Source organism: Mustela nigripes, chromosome 7 (assembly GCF_022355385.1).
Source record: "Mustela nigripes isolate SB6536 chromosome 7, MUSNIG.SB6536, whole genome shotgun sequence".
Lineage (NCBI taxonomy): Eukaryota > Metazoa > Chordata > Mammalia > Carnivora > Mustelidae > Mustela > Mustela nigripes.
This window is the reverse complement of record NC_081563.1, coordinates 125,629,813-125,650,000: the sequence shown is the minus strand read 5'-3', so window position 1 is coordinate 125,650,000 and position 20,188 is coordinate 125,629,813. Positions and strand designations below refer to the sequence as shown.

General features: G+C 45.9%; 2 long non-coding RNA genes across 2 annotated transcripts; one reads left to right on the top strand and one right to left on the bottom strand.

Annotated features, from left to right (window-relative positions):
• Window positions 1-155: 155 nt before the first annotated feature.
• Window positions 156-1,320, bottom strand: LOC132022765 (uncharacterized). Its single transcript, XR_009405700.1, has 3 exons — window positions 1,200-1,320; window positions 913-1,071; window positions 156-325 (listed from the first exon to the last, which is right to left on the bottom strand). It is a non-coding gene; the product is annotated as an uncharacterized LOC132022765 (long non-coding RNA).
• A 320-nt stretch (window positions 1,321-1,640) lies between these two features.
• On the top strand, window positions 1,641-18,038 carry LOC132022766 (uncharacterized). The gene is made up of 3 exons (XR_009405701.1): window positions 1,641-1,750; window positions 11,517-11,578; window positions 17,465-18,038. It is a non-coding gene; the product is annotated as an uncharacterized LOC132022766 (long non-coding RNA).
• The last annotated feature ends 2,150 nt before the right edge of the window (window positions 18,039-20,188 follow it).

Genomic DNA, 20,188 nt, shown 5'->3' with positions numbered 1-20,188 from the left:
AAGAGAGAAACATCAGAAAAAGAGGAGTACCACAACCAACCAAAATTAACTGTGAACCAGTAACCCCGAACTCTAAAGGATGCCCCCCAAAAGCCTGAAAGACAGAGAGACGGGGTTGGGTGGATAGCGAACAGTCTTAGATTTTCAGGTAGTTTTAAATATATAACCCTTTATTTCTTTGTGTGGTTCTCATGTCAAAAAGCACTTAACTCTTGCTATAAGAAAGCGTGGGCAGTGGGGAGAGCATGGAGGAACTGGGGATCGGTTATCCAAGTCTGAGCCTGCCAGAGGGGTCTTCTCAGGTCTGGTGAAGAAGGGCTTTTACCTGGGGAGAGAGGAGGAAGTCAGAGATGCGGGAGGGTGCAAACCGCGGGTCCCAAGCTCCCCCGACCCGCCGCGGGGGTCTGGACCCGCTGGGTACTGTCCTCCCGGGAGCACTGCGATGCGCTGCCCAGGAATCAGGGTCAGGGCCCGGGGAATTCTAGGAGAGCCACCCTCAGGAATTAGAATCTCACAGAGGAAAGGGACTCATGATGACAAGCTGCAAGAAAAAAATACAAGAACAGTTGAAAATAGCCCTAAGAAAACTTCCCTAAGGGTCGAGGGGCTTGCGATCCTCCTGCCCGGACGGCCCCGTGACCCCGTTGAAAGGAGGATGCCCACGACAGGAAATGGCACCGTGCCTTCTCCTCAGGAAGGGGTCTTGGGCCTCCCTCGCTATGGCCCGACCCGCGGGCCAAATTTCAAGGCAGACCCCGGTGGTAAAGCTCTGATCTCAAAGATTTCTCCGGGCACTGCCAGTTCTCGACTCCCTCCGGGCCACCTTGTTCTTCTGGAACATTCCGGGGGCACAGCCCAGAGTCGCCGAAGGGGCTGCGGTGGGGGAGGGGTGGGGGTGGGGGAGGGGCTCACCTCAATCCAAGGTGAACCACGGCTCCGTACACTGCTGCCTGCAGTTGTAGAAGCAACACTTCTCGTCCCCCCTGCAGCCTCCGTCGCGACGGCACAGAGGTAAAAGGTGGAAAGGGCAATCAAGAAAAAACTCTGGACAATAGCCAGGTTTCTTCTCAGCTGAGGAGAAATGCCACAGCGTGAGCCGGGAGCCCCGGAGCGTCGTGGCCACAGGCAGCGCGGCCGCCAGGGCGCCCCCACCCGCTCCGAGGAAAGTTCCCCCGCCCCGGCCACGCGGGTACACGCACCCCTCCGCCGCCTCCCCCATCCGGCCTGCGCCGTGTGGAGGCCGAGGAGGAGGACCAGCATCGCGATGAGCGCGGACGGGCCCAGCAGCTTCATGGCGCCGCCGAGCGTTCGCTCAACGTGCGGGGTGATGCTTGGCTTATATCGCCACTGGCGGGGGCCCGCCGGCAGGGGGCGCTGTGGTGCCCGGGGTCCAAGGTCACGGGCGCCTCCCGCGAAGCTGGAAGTAAGTAGCGGCAGTTTTCCTTCCCACCATCCCAGGAGACCCCGGGCAGTAACCCTTCGCCCGAAGTTCCGAAAGCCCGCGAGGGCTCCCTCTTTTTCAGGGAGGGTCGGGGCTGGCCTGGCCCTTAATTCTTCCTCCTTTGTGGAGTGGATTTGGGGGCGGCGCTCGTGAGGTCAGACACGCTCCGCCCTTCGCGCTGTGTATCCAGAACCGTTTAATGCGGCCGATCTCAGCAATGCGTACGTCGGGGGCGCTTGCCTTGAACAAAGGAGCGTTTGAAACGGACACGGGCTCAAGGACAAGGCAAGAAAAGGCGCTATCGGCAAGGTAACAGCTAGGCTTATGGAGACTATCAATGCGTTGGGCATGGGGGACAGAACTCAACGTCGTATGAATGTTGGCCTCGAGGACTTTATGCCTTGAGGACCTTGTATACACATCGTTTGCTGAGCAGGTCTAACTGGAGGTCACTTTGGAACGGGAAGCCCAGGCCCCGAGCCCCTGCTAGCTCCCCCTGCCCTCCCCTAACTGTGTGTTGTTCCTGCTTGCCTGTGGCAAAGAACGTACCCATCTTTAGAAACGGGGAGGGGGCGCCTGGGTGGCTCAGTGGGTTAAGCCTCTGCTTTCGGCTCAGGTCATGATCCCAGGGCCCTGGGATCAAGCCCCAAATTGGGCTCTCTGCTCAGCAGGGAGCCTGCTTGCCCCTCTCTCTTTGCCTGCCTCTGCCTACTAGTGATCTCTGTCAAAGAAATAAATAAAATCTTTAAAAAAAAAGAAAGAAAGAAACGGGGAGAAACATCTGTGTGGATACTCACAGAAGACTGGGTACCACCTGTGGGAGGCAGAGAGCTGCTAAAAAGGGTCAGTCCCCAGAGCATCAACTCTGCCCACCTGTTCCTTTCTTTCCAGCACCATCTCCTAGCTACCTCCTGGCATTTTTCCACTGTGCATCTTCCTTTCTAGCTCTAGCTTGTCCTGTTCTCTGTGAAGTTCAGTCCAAATTTAGGAAAACAGATCCTTTCCGATGGGTGTAACAGGGCAGTAACTTCAAGTGTCTGCACTTTTATTCTCAAGATTTTTCTTCACAGTCCCACGCACCCACTCATGACATTTCTGTTTTCAAAGAACCTTGATATTCACTGCAGTTTTATGCTACTAAAACATGACAAAACTATGGCAAAGGAAACTATATGCCAATCTTTCTATAAACATAAGGCAAAAATCCTAAGCACAATATTAACTAGTGAATTTTGTCATATATAAAAATGGTAACGTTTCATGAACAAGTGGGGACCTATTTCCACCATATATGGTTGTTTTAACATTCAAAAGTCAGCCAGTGGAATACTCCTTACTAAGAAATAAAGGGAAACTCATACAATCATCTCTACATCAGCAGTAGAGTATGTAAAAAATTATTTATTCGTTAGTGATAAAAGAATATAATGGGGGGCACCTGGGTGGCTCAGTGGGCTAAGCTGCTGCCTTCGGCTCGGGTCATGATCTCAGGGTCCTGGGATCGAGTCCCACATCGGGCTCTCTGCTCAGCAGGGAGCCTGCTTCCCTCTCTCTCTCTCTCTCTCTCTGCCTGCCTCTCTGCCTACTTGTGATCTCTCTCTGTCAAATAAATAAATAAAATCTTTAAAAAAAAAGAATATAATGGTACAGGGTTAGAAGTTCACTTAGTTACTTTACTAGCAAGCTTCTGTGGAGTCCCTACTGCAGAAGTAATCCTTTCCAGAAGGGGGGAGTAAGGGCTGTCCTTCCATACAAGCTGTTAGGATACGAACAAATGTTGTCAGAACTTTGGAACTTACCAAAGGCGTGTAACGGTCCATCAGGTGCATCTGGGCAGGAGGAGAGAGCTTCGTGGCAATCTGACTCTCCCTACTGGCAACCCTTCCTGGCTGGGAGGTGGCCTGGAGGCCAGGGAGCTTGCACAGGTGTGAAAACCAGAGGCACAGCACTCACTGAGATACAGAGGGCATCTGATGCTACTTGAAAGCTCCATCGCCAAAAAAAGGGTCACTATTTGACCTAACAACTTCATAAAAAGAGCTTATTTTGTTTCACCCAACTCAGAGCGATCTCTTTGTGGTCAGTCCTCTCCCTGGGTCAATTTTTGGACGGTATGGTATCTCAGACAGTGAGACCAATCGGAGCTAGTGAGAGGCTGACTGAAAACCATAAAAAGAAGTGGGGAAGGCCGCACACACATGTGGGGGTGTGTCTAGGTGCAGTGCTCTGTATATGCTCTGTGGACAGAACTGCTGCTCTATTCACATACTGGCTCCCTCCTTCATCCTGATTAGGATTTTATGGGTGATTATGATTGATGTCAAGTATTTGTTGTTTGGGCTGGATACAGTCATTTTCTTGGGATGTATCTTGGTGTCCGCCATGTTGGAGATGATGGAATGGTTCTCTACCTTGATATTAGCCTGGCATATCATTGCATGTGGACCACATCCTTGATCTTGATTAGGATAGGATGTATCTGATTATGGTCATTGTCATACACTTGTTTTAAAGTGAGGGTATAAGAACTCCCTCTGGAGCCAGCCTAGTGTTGGCAGTTTTTGTCCAGAAGACTGTGGACCTTCTCTGTTTGGAAATCTGTATGATCCATCTGGTGACTGATAATTAGGATGTTTGGGCTCAATAATCTCCAAAGTTCCCTTCCATCTCTTACTCCTCCACCAACTCATGATGTTTCCTAAAGGGCTGTGGCTTGGATTGCAGGGAATTAGTTCCCATCAACAAGAAGAATATGTGTCTGAAAAGGTTCTCTGCTAGCACCCAGAATATCCTTAAAAGGATTCTCCTTGAAAGCTTTTCTCCAAGCCCACCTCCTACACTCACCACTGAGTCCCATCATAGCTACTTGCTTCTTGAAAATGAGGAGTAGAAAAAGGACAATGATATTGGACTTCATCTTGCCAGGAAAACCTTGGCTGAGAGCTGAATTGAGTTTCTCACATATGCCTTCCTTGACTGTATGTGCCAGGGGTTGGCTGAAGTCACAAAAGGCACTGCCCCTTCATAGCCTATCAATAAATGCCAACTTCCTCAGTCCTGCTTAGTAGGGGACATAATCCTCAGGGTCTATACAGGGACACAATATCAGAGGCCTTTGTCTTCCCCTATAAGCTCCAGCAAGTCTATTAACACTCATAGGTCATCATGCTAAACCTTCTGTATTTACAGAAGAAATTCAGCCCAGAGAGAAAAGACTTACTTCAGGTTATAAAAACTACTTATTCCATAATGCCATCATTTAAATACTCCATCAGCAATATAACCCTGTCCATCTCCTTGTTTCAAAATGGGCTTGAGATAACATTCTATTTTACCCGAGAAGGAATAGTCATAGGGGTAGAAAGACACTGAAGACAATGCAACTTTATGGAAGCCAAATAAAGACAATTTCAAGAAGCAAACTCTATGCACCAATTACGAAACTGGCTATGAGGTTCATCATGATAAAGATTGACTTGTGAGGGCACCTGGGTGACTCAGCCAGTAAAGTGTCTGCTTTTGGCTCAGGTCATGAGCCCAGAGTCCTGGGATTGAGCCCAGAGACCTGCTCCCTAATTAACGGGGAGCCTCCTTCTCTCTCTCTTCCTCTGCCTCCGCCCACCCCGCCCCCGGCCCCGCTGCTTCTCTCTCTATCCCTCACTCTCTCTTGTGCTCTCTCTCCCTCTTCCAAATAAATAAATAAAATAAAATAAAATAAAATAAAATAAAATAAAATGACTAACATGTGCCCAAATCTTTACTTTCTTCAGCTGCTGCTATTAACTTTAATTACAGAAGATTAATACATTTGCTGTGTTGAGCTGTCAGTTGGAGAATAGAGAACAGAGTAGTGCTTTCAAGAAATCTGAATTTGTGGGGCTCCTGGGTGTCTCAGTGGGTTAAAGCCTCTGCCTTCGGCTCAGGTCATGATCCCAGGATCCTGGGATTGAGTCCCACATCAGGCTCTCTGCTCAGCAGGGAGCCTGTGTCCTCATCTCTCTCTGCCTGCCTCTCTGCCTACTTGTGATCTCTGTCTATCAGATAAATAAATAAAATCTTTAAAAAAAAAAATCTGAATTTGCAATGAAGTGGGAGTCTGGGCCATACTTGCTGGCAAGGGGAGTTCCAGAGACATTTTCAAAGGATGGGAGGAACCTAACATGTTTTAACGGTGATGGGAATGAGTGTTGGATAAAGAAGGAAGAGTGGTGATTTCCTTAGGGAGTTATTTTCAATTAATCTACCTAAACAACAAAATTAACTTTTAACAACAAAAAAAAAATTTCCTGCATAAATAGTAAAGAGCTATAGCCCAGAAGTCTGTGAAGACTGCTTGCCACCATCAGTGAATTTACTAATATATTGACAGAGGACACAAAGAGAATATTTCCAACTTATCTAGAGAAGTACATGTTTCTCCAAATGTGAAAAGGTCCTGAATAGTCCAAAGAGCATTCCTTTACTTTGACCCATGAAAACTAGGCTTGTGGGCAGACCATAGGACCAGTGACAATAGTGACCTTGTATGCATTCAGAACACCAGGGGAGGTGATTCTGGAGGAAGGGTGGCTTGAAGACCGATTTCTAATCGCTCTATACTGAAATCCTAATCCACCTATAGGGAATGCCATATGTAAGATAAAAAGGGAAAGAGTAACAAAGTTTTTATGTAAAGAACATAGATTAAAAATTACAAAGTTGTCAGACATAAGGCACGGGAGCTACATGGTTTCACCGAGCCATTCTGAGCACCTACCAAGGTCATGTGTGTGCTTCAAGGGTGATAATATCAAAGGCAGAGACCTGAACAGATTAGGTTGAAATGTTCCTGAACTATAATTGCCTACAGTGCCTACTGTGCTCTAATTATATATGCACTCCTTCCCACCATTTCCTCGAGAATATCTCAGACACCACTCTATCCCAAGCTGACTAGTAGAAGGAAAGATCTGACAGCATTAATCCTATTTATGGGTCAAAGAACAAAACCTTTGTCTAACCTGTGTGCAGAAGGTACAGATAAAACTAAGGGGCTGAAGATTTGTAAAAACAACCAGGTAATTGCAAGCCAAAAATAGCACAAGATAATAATACTCATATTAGAATATAAGTCAGTGAGGTTGGGGGGGGGGCATTTCAAAATTAAAAATGAATGTATTGATAAAAATGAAAGAAGCAATCAGTGCTTTCTTTTTTTTAAGATTTTATTTATTTATTTGACAGAGATCACAAATAGGCAGAGAAGTAGGCAGAGAGAGAGGAGGAAGCAGGCTCCCCACTGAGCAGAGAGCCCAATGTGGGGCTCGATCCCAGGACACTGGAATCATGACCTGAGCCAAAGGCAGAGGATTTAACACACTGAGCCACCCAGGCACCCCAATTAGTGCTTTCAAAAGCAAAAAATGTATGATTGGTGACTAAATCTTTGGTATGATATCTTGATAGGGGAAGGAAGAGCTCCTTCTGGAAAAAATCAAGAAAAGGCTTGGAAAATATTAAGATGTGTAAAATTTCATATGAGAATGAGGAAATAATATGCCCAAAGAATAAAAGAGGGGAATTTTAGTATTTTGCCAATTCAGTGCAAAACACAGAAACATAGAAAATGTAACAGAATACATAGAAAATGTAACAGAATTAATTACCTTGTTGCTTTAAGAATAGATAGAAAACACAAACTGTACAAATATCATGAAAGATGTACAGAAAATTATCTCTCTTTTTTTAAAAAAAAATTTAATCATTTATTTGACAGAGAGAGAGAGAGCACAAGCGGAGGAAGGGGCAGGCAGAGGGAAAGGGAGAAGCAGGCTTCCCACTTAGCAGAGAGCCCAATGCAGGGCTCAATCCCAGGACCCTGGGATCATGACCTGAGCTGAAGACACACACTTAACAACTAACCCAACCTGTGCCCCTAACTATCTCTTGCCTTAGCTCCACAAAAGCCTAGGCCCAGACAATTTAATATAGAGAAATAAGATGAGAAAAATCATGGTAAAAATCTCCTGCGGAAACTTCCTTAAGACCATGGAAGAAGAAATGATGGGGAGAAAGTACAAGCCCCACATTAAGTCATACAGGAGCAGGATGGAGGACAGGGACGTTCACTGGGGTGCTAATTTGGATTAGCTAGTAGAACAAAGTCCACTCCTCTCTATCACTTGTATTTGGAGTACTGTTCATCTCCAAGAGTTTTATACCCAGCAAAACTACCTATCAAAAGTGAAGAAGAAATTAAGACACTCCCAGAAAAACAAAAACTGAAGGATTTCAACATTACTAGACATGCTTACAAGAAATACTAAATGGAGTCCTAGAGGAGATCTAAAAGAATACCACACAGTAATTCCAAACCATAAAAAGAAATAAAGAATAAAAGTGAAGGTAAATATTTCATCCATGTTCCTTGTTACAGCTGCATAATATTTCACCATGTTCACATATCACCATTAATCCAATCACTCTCCTTCCCGTGTGTGGGCACTTAGGTCATTTCTAATATTTAGCTTTTACAAACAATGCTGCAATTGAGACATGAATTTTAATTATACACTTTCACTTATATTATTCTATTGGTCTGGAATTGCTACTGGAAAAGTAGCAATTGCTACTGGAAAGTATAACCTATACTTTCATTCAGGGTTAGGCATGCCAATGTGTCCAGTCTTGCCTTGGCCTACATCCTACGGAAAGAAAAATGATTTGGAATCAGAACAGATAGTTCTCTTTCCCAGCTCTGCTCCTAACTCCTAAACTCCTAACTCCTTTTCCTATCTGTAAGATGGAGACAGTTTTCTGACACTTTGAACAGGGATTTCAACTCCAAAGTTGAAATGTAAGTGTAAGGTTGTGGCTCAGGGCATCTGTTACAAGCCTGGGGACAGACACACATGGATGGCTAGAACAGAGTCTGCAAGGTCCTGGAAAGTGGCTCAAGTGTATCTAAGCTTATAGTGACATTCATTGCTCTACCCCTGGGGTGTGCAAAGACCCCAAAGAGATGGTATCCAGTTCCTCGTCTCAGCAACAACTGGGTGGTACTAGAGAACTCTGGGTGTCTGGTGGAGGGTGGTGTCAAACAATGACCTATTTTCTGGTTTCTTTACTCACAAGCCACACTGAACACTATCTCCAACACAGCTCCATAGAAGTAGCCCAGAGATGTTGTCCAGGGTAAGAGGCAGTCTGCATCAACAGAGACCTCTGAAGCTCTTCCCCTAAAAACGGAGTTTATTTGGAACAGAGCATGGAAAAGCTCAAGCCTATAGGCACTCTTGAAAACAATGCAGATTTTGGTGGTAAACAAGTAAGTACAAGTTGGTAGCTCCATGAGAGCAAAAAGCTGAACTATAAGCCAAATAATTTGCTAATTTACAACTAGTAATTCCCAGAACGATTCATAGAAAAAAACAACTAAGGAGAACCCTCCTGGGATAGGAAAAAAAAATCTCAAAGACTACTCCGCAAAGGTGCTCAAATTATTGGAAAAAAACTGCAAAACAATTTCTGCCACAGGGAATGTTTGGGAAAAAAATAGATCAACTGACAATTTCATGGGGCCTACAAGCTGGGTGTGATGCTGACAGCCACAGAGCTTAACAGACAGCCAGGAAAACTGGTGATAATCTTCCTAAAGGGGCACACAGGCTGAGACATGGGAAAGGACTTAGGCTTCTTGGAAACCTACAGTATTTGAGTGTTTAGTATTTGGAGGGATCCAATGTTCTGTTCTCAACCAGAGCAATTTTACTCTGCTGAGGACCCTGGGCAATTCCTGGAGACATTTAGTCTGGGAGAGGCCAGGAAGGCTGCCGAACATCCTACAGTGCACAGGAAAGTGCTGACCCCCACAAAAAAGTAGGATTTGACACAAAATGTTTTTAGTGCCAAGACTGAAGAATCCTGGGTTGGGTATGATGGACCAGCACTTGTGTTCAGTGAGGATAGTTAAGGAAAGGACACGATTGGGTACTGAGTTCTCTCTGAAAGACACTGCATCAAGCAGATTTTGGTCAACCGCCCTTCTGCATCTCAGTCTTCATGAGACATTGGTTTTTCCAGTGGCTCTCCTGATCACAACATCTCAAGGTCTCCTAACCCATAGATTACAGACTCTCAGCAGGAGAACTTCAGCCCTTGGTTTAATTTTGAAGGTCATTTTTTTTTTTAAAATCAAGAGTTTGTTTAGTTTTTAGAGCCCATTGAACATGTTCTGTAATGTGCTCAAAATCTTGTCATTGGACTTCCCTACTGCAATTTATTTTTTGAAAACAGATGCCCTGTTTTAAGTAGAAACCTATTTATGAAGAGACAGGACAAGTCCCAATTCAGCTGTTAAGTCCATCCACAAAATTGTTTGAAAGTTTTCAGTCTATTTTTAAAAGTTCTTTATCTTTATTATACTTTTGATTCTTTGTGCAATCTACCCTTGAGAGAAGACTTCTGAAATGGCCCTACTGTGTGTTTCCTGCTTTTCTAGTGCTCTCAAGGACATTTTAAATAATAAATTACTGTATACCATAGATCAAGTAACTTTTTAACAATCAATAACCAGTGAAAAAGCACAGTAAAAGAAAAGAATCCATTCACAAAAACAGACATGCTATTTCTTACGCTATGAATTTGAGACATTGCGATGAAATAACCAATAGTTGGGGTCGATAAATTATTTAAAATTGTTGTAAATATCACCTAGTAAAGTAAGCACTTAAGATTTGCCAGGAAAAAAAACCTGATAATAAATTATCATGGGAGAATGAGCTACCTTCTCCCCCACACACATTTCCCCCCACTGCCTCAAGCTAGACACTGTCAGGAATTTTTATTTTATTTTTATTGAGGTATAATTGACATGTAACATTATATTAGTTTCAGGTGTACAACTTAACAATTTGTTATAAATATACACTGTGAAATGATGACCACAGTAAGCCCAGTGACACATTTTATTTATTTTTAATTTTTATAAAAACATTTTTATTTAGGGGTGTCTGGATGGCTCAGTGGGTTAATAAATAAAATCTTAAAAAATATTTTTTTTGACAGAGAGAAAGAGATCACAAGTAGGCAGAAAGGCAGGCAGAGGGAGAGGGGGAAACAGGCTCCCTGCTGAGCAGAGAGACCGATGTGAGACTCGATCTCAGGACCCTGAGATCATGACCTGAGTCGAAGGCAGAGGCTTCACCGACTGAGCCACTCAGGTGCCCCTAAGTGACACATTTTAATGCAACGAAGTTTATCATAAATGTATCAACATAATTAGAACATACAGGAATTGGGGGGGAATACACACACATATCAACGGAGGAAAAGAGAAACTCAGTGCTTATGGGAGTTTACAGATAATAAAGGCAGAATTCCACATCACCACAGAAATGTTGGAAAACTCAGTACATGATATCAAAACAGACTGTCAGCAATTCAGGGGGGAAATACTAGTTTTCTGTGTCAACCATTAACTCAAAATAAACTTTAAATGATTAAGGATTTAAGCTATGAAACTACTCAGAGAGGGGTGCCTGGGTGGCTCAGTGGGTAAAGCCTCTGCTCAGGTCATGGTCTCAGGGTCCTGGGATCGAGCCCCATATTGGGCTCTCTGCTAAGCAGGGAACCTGCTTCCCCACCCCACCCCCGCCTGCCTCTCTGCCTACTTGTGATCTCTGTCAAATAAATTAATTAATATAAAAAAATTAAAATATTCAGAGAAAACATATCTTCATTCTCATATAATACTGACATGGGGATGATCTTCTAGAAGCCACTGATACAGCTAACCAGCTACAAATGAAAAACTTTTGTAAGGCAAAAATCAATCATTCAGTAGGAAAAACAATTAGAAATTGGAAAAATATGAGTAAACACATATGATGGGAATATATATTCTGTAATATATCAAAAGGTTGTTTACAACATAATAAAGAAAACAGATGCCCAAACAGAGCAATGAGCACGGACCAGGAATATATGGTCTACAGAGAAAATAATACAAGTGAATAGTTCATCTATGAAAATAAATAAAACCTCACCCATAATTAAAGAATTAGAAATGAAAACATAACATTATCTTTGATTCTAGGCTTTGGCTTGAGTCCTCCCATCAGCATGGAATGCCTGCTCGGAACTTGATTTCTGGTCCAGGTAAAATGAATGATCCACAAGTCTTTTTTGAAAGGCTACCCGTCTTCAAGGGTTAGTGAGTATCCTATGGAAAGAGAAAAAACATAGTACCAGGATAGGTAGTTTCTGGCTCAGCTATGCCCTTGACTCCTAGTGTGAACTTTGATGTCTCCCCTAGACTTCAGTTTTCCCATCTGCAGGATGAGGGTGTTTATCTGTGTTAAAGGGGATTTCCAACTCCGCATACCATGAAAGGTTTGTGGCTCAGGGCATCTGTGACAAGCTAAGAAGCATGCGGTGTCTGGGAATGACCCCTGCCATGCTGAGCTCCTCGGGGCAGACACACATGGCTGGCTGGAACAGAAGCTCCTCATCTGAGGAACTTCTGGACAAAGTGAGCCTCGGAAGTGGTCAAAGGATGTGCAAAAATGATCAGGGACCCTGGCTGCCCAGCCCCCGAAGCTCACACAGAGCCTGCAGCTTTGACATCGGGATTTGATCTCAGCCCAAAGCTGCAGCTGGGAGAGACAAGGTAGCCCTTGAGCAGCTCCCGATTAACCACATGCCTTCTGATTGTGCCACGCATCTAGGGCGTGTCCGCCAGCCTCTCTGGGTCATTTCACTGATATCACGCAGCCTCCCACATCATGCTCGCTTCCTCTCCTTGCCACTATGTGCAGAGAGTGGAGGGTGTCTTTATGAGGCAGGAGGTGGTTTGGAGAATGCCAGCCAAGAGATCTCGGAGGCCCTACTGCTCCGATCCCCTTCTTTTTACATTCGGTTAAACTCCAGGCCAGAAGCCGGGGCCAGGCACGGAACGGAGGGAGGGTGCTCCTAGTGGGAATGGAGGTGGCTGAGGCAATGTTCATTTCTCGACAGCTGAGCATACAGACACCATTCCTATAATTAGGGAGTCTCCTGTCGGGCTAGGGTTGGCAGTGGGAGGCCAAGCCTGGGTCCCCCACACATGATGGAAACTCCAGATGCCTGCTCTCCCTGCCTTGTCTGCGGCCACCACGTGAGTGCTGGAACCAGCGCAAACGATGCATACGTGGACTGTCATGGGCGCAAGGGCGAGTGGTGGCTAGCAGACAGAGAGACAGGAAGAAGCGAGAACTTATTCCCGCAGCCAATGGAGGCAGCATCTCCCTGCCAGGGAGACGAGTGAAGGTGATGGCCAAGGCCACGGCAGTGTGGGCTGACTGCAGGTGACATCAGCTTCCGGGCTATGCTTTATTGTGACTTGGCAGTAAAAGACCTTGGGTGTCTTAAAAGTAAAAGACAGGTGTTATTGAAGAATTCATGTCCCCATAGAAACACTAGACTGCGGACTAGGGAGGACCACGCCTCACGTAGTGTGGAAAAGTTGAGAATGTAAGCTGGAATTAGAACAGGGCAGGAAAGTGATCCCGGCTTATTAAAAGTGACCTTGTGAAATAGCTTACTGCGGTGGGAGAAACGGGTAACGGAGCTGTCTGCTGTTGAGCTCAGTATGAGAAGGCACTTTCCCAGGATGTTCCCCCGGGGGTACTAAGGGAGGTGGTCTCGGTTGCAGAGGCTGTTTAACATTTATTCCGTTCCCTTTGCCAGTGTCGCCCTAAAGAATTTCATGGGGAGTTTGGAACCTTATGGAAATCCACAGAGGAGAGGCTACTTAATGTTTGTTGACTGCCCACGACTGGAATTCCTGTCTTCTAGGTTTGGCACCTCTCTGTTTGAGTCTGATGAGAGACAGAGACGGTGTCCTGCCTTAGAAACTGAACAAACAGGCTCACTTTTCATTCACCCCCAACACTTCGGGCAGCTCAGCAAATCTGATATTCCCCCCGGCACTTTACATCTCCCCGAGTGACTCCATGCAGGGGTATCCGTTCCCAGAGCCACACAGGAACCTGGTCCACAGCAGCCCCCAAGTCAGGGGCTTGGGTGCCATAGTGTGCGGTCGTCCGCCTTCGTGTCACATAGTGGCGGGGCTGTGCTTCTGGCTGTGGTCACGCTGCCTGGAGGCTCTCTTTCTTACGATACCCCCTGAGCTTGAATTTTCATAATCCCTGGAGCCACATTTTGCAGATTGGGCTCTTAGAGGAGCAGGAGCTGAGACAGTGAGGGGGCAAGTTCTACTGCAGAGGGCCACCAGTTAAAGTACGGACCGGAGAGAAGCAGGACTGGGCACAGACAGGGAGCCATCACTGTGCAGACCTAAGCATCTCTGCCAGCCCAGCCCGGAGCTCTGGAGCAAGCACTTTCCATTAGAGGAGGCTTCCTTCTGGCAGAAAGCACCCCAGCCTTCCTCTGTCCCTGGCTGGGGGTCCCCAGCTCAGGCATGCTCCGCTGCACATGCTCCTGCAGCTGGGTGCCCCGGGGGCTCCTTGAAGGGGGTCTGAGCTGCACCTGTCCCAGTCAGATCCTAGTGCCGCCCTTGTGCTGCGGGAAGCGCGTCTCCGCACACACTGGGGAGTACAGCTTCCCTATGTACGTGCTCTCCCTACTGGAGAGTCAGAGGATGGGAGTAAGTGGGGCAGACTTCAGCACCAGCCCGTGCAGCTGGTGTCAGGCCCGCAGCTGCTCCTCCTCCTCCCAAACCCTCCTTCTGAGAGGTCACCACACCTCGCTGGGTTGTGTAGGGGGCGGCGGGTGGGCTGCACCTGTCCTTCGTGGTAGGTCGGAGGGCAGGTTGCCGAGAAACTCTACGCCTTTCCTCTGGGCATCTTCCCTGCTGTCTCCTGGCTCTGCCAGGCCTTCCTCTCTGAGATCCAGGCTAAACTTAGGAAAAATCTTCTCGGATTAGTTTTGCAGATCCCGTCCTTAAGAGCCTGCACTGGAATTTTCCTGATGTTTGTCCCCAGCCTGGCTCTGTAAAGCTCAAGTATCATTCCCCACCAGCCTTGAAAATAACAGCCCTGTGGTGCATCAGGGAATGGGGGAAGATAGTGCCTGGTCCCCTCTGTCCTCCCACTAACAACAACCAGGCACAGCACACCCAGAAGCCTCCTCTCTCCCTCCGTCTGCCTCCACACCCTCAGGACAGCAGCCCCAAGGGGTGGGTGAAGAAGTTGGCCTTCCAAGTGGTCTCAGAATGACTGTGTCTCTCCCAATATTGGGTCCCACTGTGGTGCTTCATTTTACTTATTTCTGCTTCCTGTCTTTTTATCTAGGTTAAATAGGTAGAGTTTTGCCTATTCAATAAATATTTTTAAAATAAAATTCTGATTTATTAGTTACAGCTACTGTTTTCTTAGTCTCAACCTCATAAATTTATTATTTTACCTTTACCTTATTATTTTTTTAGGTGTCCCTTGGTTTACTCTGTCCTTTTTTTTTTTTTTTTCCTGGCTTTTTGGATGTAAATTTTGATGTACTTATTTTCATTCCTTGGGTTTTTTTGGTGTAAGTATTTCAGGATATGCTCCCTGATCTTCTATATCCTTGTTTTTTGTTGTTCACATGAACTATCTTACAATGATAGTGTGTTAAATTCTACTGTTGGCGGGCTGCAATCTATGTCTCCTTGCATATCCTGTAGTTACTTCTTTATTTTTTTTAAATCGAAGTGTGGTTGACAAACAACATCATGTTAGTTTCGGGTGCACAACATAGTGAGTGGGCAGGTCTGTACATTATGTAGCGCTCCCCAGCGTAAGCATGGTCAGTCACCACCTGTCAGTGTTACTAAAATGTTACTGACGATATTCCCTATGCTATACTTTTCACCCCCGTGACTTATTTATTTTATAACTGGAAGTTTGCACTTCTTCATCCCCTTTTCCTGTTTTGCCCATCCGCCACTCCCCTCCCCTCTGGCAACACCAGTTTGTTCTCTGTATTTATGAGTCGGTTTCCATTTTTTGTCTGTCCGTTTATTTTTCTGTAGTTCCTTCTTTGTAAAGGAGAGGGGGGTGTGTGTGTTATGCAGTGCTTATACACTTAATTGTAAGTGTACATCTTTACTGTGAATTGTGGTTATTAACATTAAAAGTGTCCTGATCCAGCCTCACAATTCACTCCCTGCTCAGCAGAAAGCCTGCTTCTCCCTCTCCCACTCCCCCTGCTATGTTCCTGCTCTTGCTCAAGCTCTCTCTCTGTCAAATAAATAAATAAAATCTTAAAAAAAAAAAAGTGCCCTTCTGACAACTTGAACAACAAAATAAAACGCAACCCATGGTGTAAAATGTCTGTAAGTCCACAGTGATATACATAGTTAAGTGAAAAAACAGCGAGGATAGACAGATCTCCCCTAGAGATTAATTCCAAATAAGGTCTTGAGTCTCCTCCCTCTCAAAGAGTATCTTTTTTAAATTAATTTTTTTATTTTAATTCAATTAATGTATAATGTATTCTTGGTTTCAGAGGCAGAGGTCAGTGATTTATCAGTCTTTTTCTTTTTTTTAAAGATTTTATTTATTTATTTGACAGACAGAGATCACAAGTAGGCAGAAAGGCAGGCAGAGAGAGAGGAGGAAGCAGGCTCCCCGCCAGGCAGAGAGCCTGATGTGGGGCTCGATTCCAGGACCCTGGGATCATGACCTGAGCCGAAGGCAGAGGCTTTAACTCACTGAGCTACCCAGGAGCCCCGATTTATCAGTCTTATATAACAGTCAGTCCTCAATACATCACATGCCCTCTTAATATCCATCACCCAGTTACCCCATCCCTTCACCCCTCCAGCAACCCTCCAGCAACCCTCAGTTTCTTTCCTATGCTTAAAAGTCTCTTGGGACACCTGGGTGGCTCAGTTCATTAAGTGGCTGCCTTCGGCTCAGGTCGTGATTCTACGGTCCTGGGATCGAATCCCACATCTGGCCCGTGGCTCAACAGAGAGCCTGCCTCTCCCTCCCACTCTGCCTGCGACTCTCCCTGGTTGTACTCTCCCTCTCTGTTAAATGAATAAATAAAATCTTTTAAAAAATAGTCTCTTACGGTTTGTTCCCCCCCACACACACTCCGCCTTGTTTTATTTTTTCCTCTCTTCCCGTGTGATGTGCTGTTTTGTTTCTTGAATTCCACATATCAATGTCAAGGAGCATCTTAAGCTTGGGATATGCACCATCACTTTCTCCCTGAGAGAATAGTATGGAAAGAGGGAGGAATAAGGTACTTTTACAGCATAGAAACCTAATGAACCCAACAGCCTAATGATCAGGTTAGTATCACCAGGGACTGGTCAAGTTGCCAGTATGTACCCTTGACATGATGTGATGAGAAGGGCACTCTCCCTCGGTGGTCTTCCTCCAAAAAAACCATAACCCTAGTCTAACCTAATCCTAGCTCCCCGCCCATCTCCCTGGGGCTTCCAGAAGCACAGACCTACCCAACTGCCTAATCAGTGGCCCTCTAAACTGTCAAGGTCATCAACATGGGGAAGGTCTGAGAAACTGTCCCAGCCAAGAGGAGCCAAAAGATTTCCAAGGGCTAAATGTAGCATGGTATCCTGGGTGGGACTCCGAAAAATAAAAAGAGCATAAGGCGAAATGAAGGAAGTCGGGACTTTAGGTTACACTAATGCATCAATATGGCTTCATTAATCATGACACCTGTACCAGAGGATCGTAGGGTGTTTGTTAATACTGGGAGGAATGGTGTGCTAAGCCACCGTTCTGGTATTTTCACACTTAATGGACACAACCTCTCTGGGAATGATTTTAGTTCAGTCCCAGCTCTCCATTCCTCTCCTCTTCTTGACAGAGGTATTTCCGGACCTCACTTTGCTCTCGGAAAAGGGCAGAGACAAGAGCTCAAGAGACACCGCCCTGAAAATCAAGAGTCTTTTCAGTAAAGACACTTGAAACAGTTTAAAGAAAGTTTTTAGTAAAGAAACTTAAAAGTTGAAGTTTTTGCTCTTCCCTGATTTCTGACTATATTGATGTCAAAGGGTTAATGTGGTTTTCTTCTTCTTGTTGAATTCTATAGTTGTGAAAGAATGTACTTGAAGATTTAAGTTGATACGGACACCCGCTACCCTGCAAGTCTGGTGAATTTCTTCTTCCAGCTTTAGTGAGATACGAACGTCCGTTGACAGATGAATGCATGAAGAAAAGGTGGTGTAGACGAAGCACTATTATTCAGCCATATAGAAACAGGAGTTCCTGGGTTTTTGGCAGCATAGATGGACCTCGAGGGCTTTATGCTAAATGAAACCAGTCAGACAGAGAAAGACAGATCCTATACGATTTCACGTAAGTGGAATCTAAAAATATCAACTCACAGAAACACAGACTGAAATGGCGGTGCGGGGCTGGGAGCGTGGAAGAAAGGGGCTGGTCAAAGGGCACAAACTCTTAGTCACAAGACCAACACATTCTGGGGATCTCCCGTGGAGCGTGCTGAGTATAGCCAACAAGGCTGTATTATACCCTTGGAAGTCCCTATCAGAGAAGAGCCTGAATGTTTTCACCATAACAACAAAATGGTAATTACATGACGTGAAGGATTTGTTCACTACCCTTATGATGATAAACATTTTGCAATATATATGTGAATTGCATGAGCACATGTACACCGTAAATTACACCCAGTGTCAATTTTATCACAAAGCTGGGGAAAAAAAGCAAATTGAAGAAGTAAACGTTGGCATCGTCACCATGCGCCGTCTTGCCACTCAGGAGCAGCATTTACTCAATAAAGCGTTTTCTAAGCTACCTCGTGAACAGTTGCATCAGTTTCTTTTTTTTAAGGTTCTGCCTGCCTCTTGTTACATTGATTGAAAGGAATGGTATGATTTTGTTGATATTGTAAGCGGGATTTTATTCTATTTTATTTTATTTTTTATTTAACTTTGAGTTAGTTAACATACAGCGCAATATTGGTTTCTGGAGTGGGATTCAGTGATTCATCCCTTACATACAACACCCAGGACTCATCACAGCAAGCGCCCTCCTTAATGCCCATCCCCCATCAGCCCATCCCCCACCCCCCCCCTCCATCAAGAGTCTCTTAGGGTTTGTTTCCCTCTCTCCTTTCTCCCCCCTTCCCATATGGTCATCTGTTTTCTTTCTTAAATTCCACACGTGAGTGAGATCATATGGGATTTGTCTTTCTCTGACTGATAGAAGCGGGATTTAAAAACTTTTATTTGGGGGACGCCTGGGTGGCTCAGTGGGTTAAGCCGCTGCCTTCGGCTCAGGTCATGATCTTGGGGTCCTGGGATCGAGTCCCGCATTGGGCTCTCTGCTCGGCAGGGAGCCTGCTTCCCTCTCTCTCTCTCTCTGCCTTCCTCTCCATCTACTTGTGATTTCTCTCTGTCAAATAAATAAATAAAATCTTTAAAAAAAAAAAAAAACTTTTATTTGGGTTATTCCTCGTTTTCGTAAAAATTGGATTTAACATGTACTAACTGTGACTGTGGGTGGTGCTGAGCCTCTCATGGCTTCAAGCTTTTGACAAAATTAAAGACATGAGCTGGTACCCACTTGGGAGGGTTCTCATGAGAAATAAATAAGACAGTACATATAACACAGTTAGTGGGATCTGGAACAGAGAAGCAGTCGATACGGAAAGTAATCTTACTGCCAGGGGTACATCGTGTGCGTGTCAGGCCAGAAGTTTGGGCGTGGCTCTTGCCTACTTTCCAGGATGTCCTGGTCCCACGGGTCCGGCGCAGTGCAGACAGTCCCCCGGGGAACAAGAGGGAGCCCTGGCTTGCAGGCTTCTGGAAGAGGCAAAGGACACCCTGTTCTCTCGCCCCGAGGTTCCGCCCCGCACATCCGCTCGCAGTGCCAGCCCAGCACAAGAAGGAGAGCTGTCTCAGGGCTAGACTGCACTTCCCGAGTAATTACCTCCAACTCCCTCCAACTGAATAGACCACGGAAGCTCAGAGAGGGCAAGATGTTTGTCTGAGGTCATGCGACAAGTGGGGAGGCTAGGCTGGGGCTAGAACACAGGTCCCCTGACTCCTCGGCCTGTGCTCTTCAACTCCAGCCCAAATTCTCTTTCTGTGAGAGCTGTCTCGTTCAAGGGCAGGGGGGCAGGTGGGTCAAGAGCAGAGCCATGAGGTCACTCGGGATTGCCTAACACACACCCTCCTCGATCTGCACCATTCGAATCTGCCTGTCCCCACCCTGTGCGTCTCCAGAGGACACTATTCCCCACCCACATTAAAGGATCAAGGACTTGGCGTGTCCTGTCTCCTTGTTCACATCTCAAAATAGAAAGCCAGGGGCGGGGTGTGGCTTAACCCAAAGGAATGGATTGTTAATGGAGGCATCTCAGCAGCAACAGGTGAAATGCTTCCAAAGCAGGGATTTCCCTGCTTTTTTCTATGGCCTCTTGGGGGGCTGTGGCTCCCTGGGGAACATGAAAGGAAAGACAGGAGGAAGCTACAGACTTAGCCACTAGGGTTGGCTGGTCACACCAGGAGGGCTGGTGATAACCAGATCAGGACACCGGGTTGATGGGAGAGAAAGGAACCTGCCTGCAGTTGGTGCCGAGTTTTGTTTCTTATTTCTCTGGTCTTAGGCCAAAGACAAAATTCCCCAGAGAAATGGGCTCGACTAGTGGATTTCTAGTATTAAGCCCTAGGAATGGATCTCTTGTAACCGCCTTCTGCTCTCCTTCACCAGGGAGAGGGAGTCCTAGCTCCCCACCCACCTCTCTGGGGCTTCCAGAAGCACAGACGTCATGGGCGCCAGAAGCAAA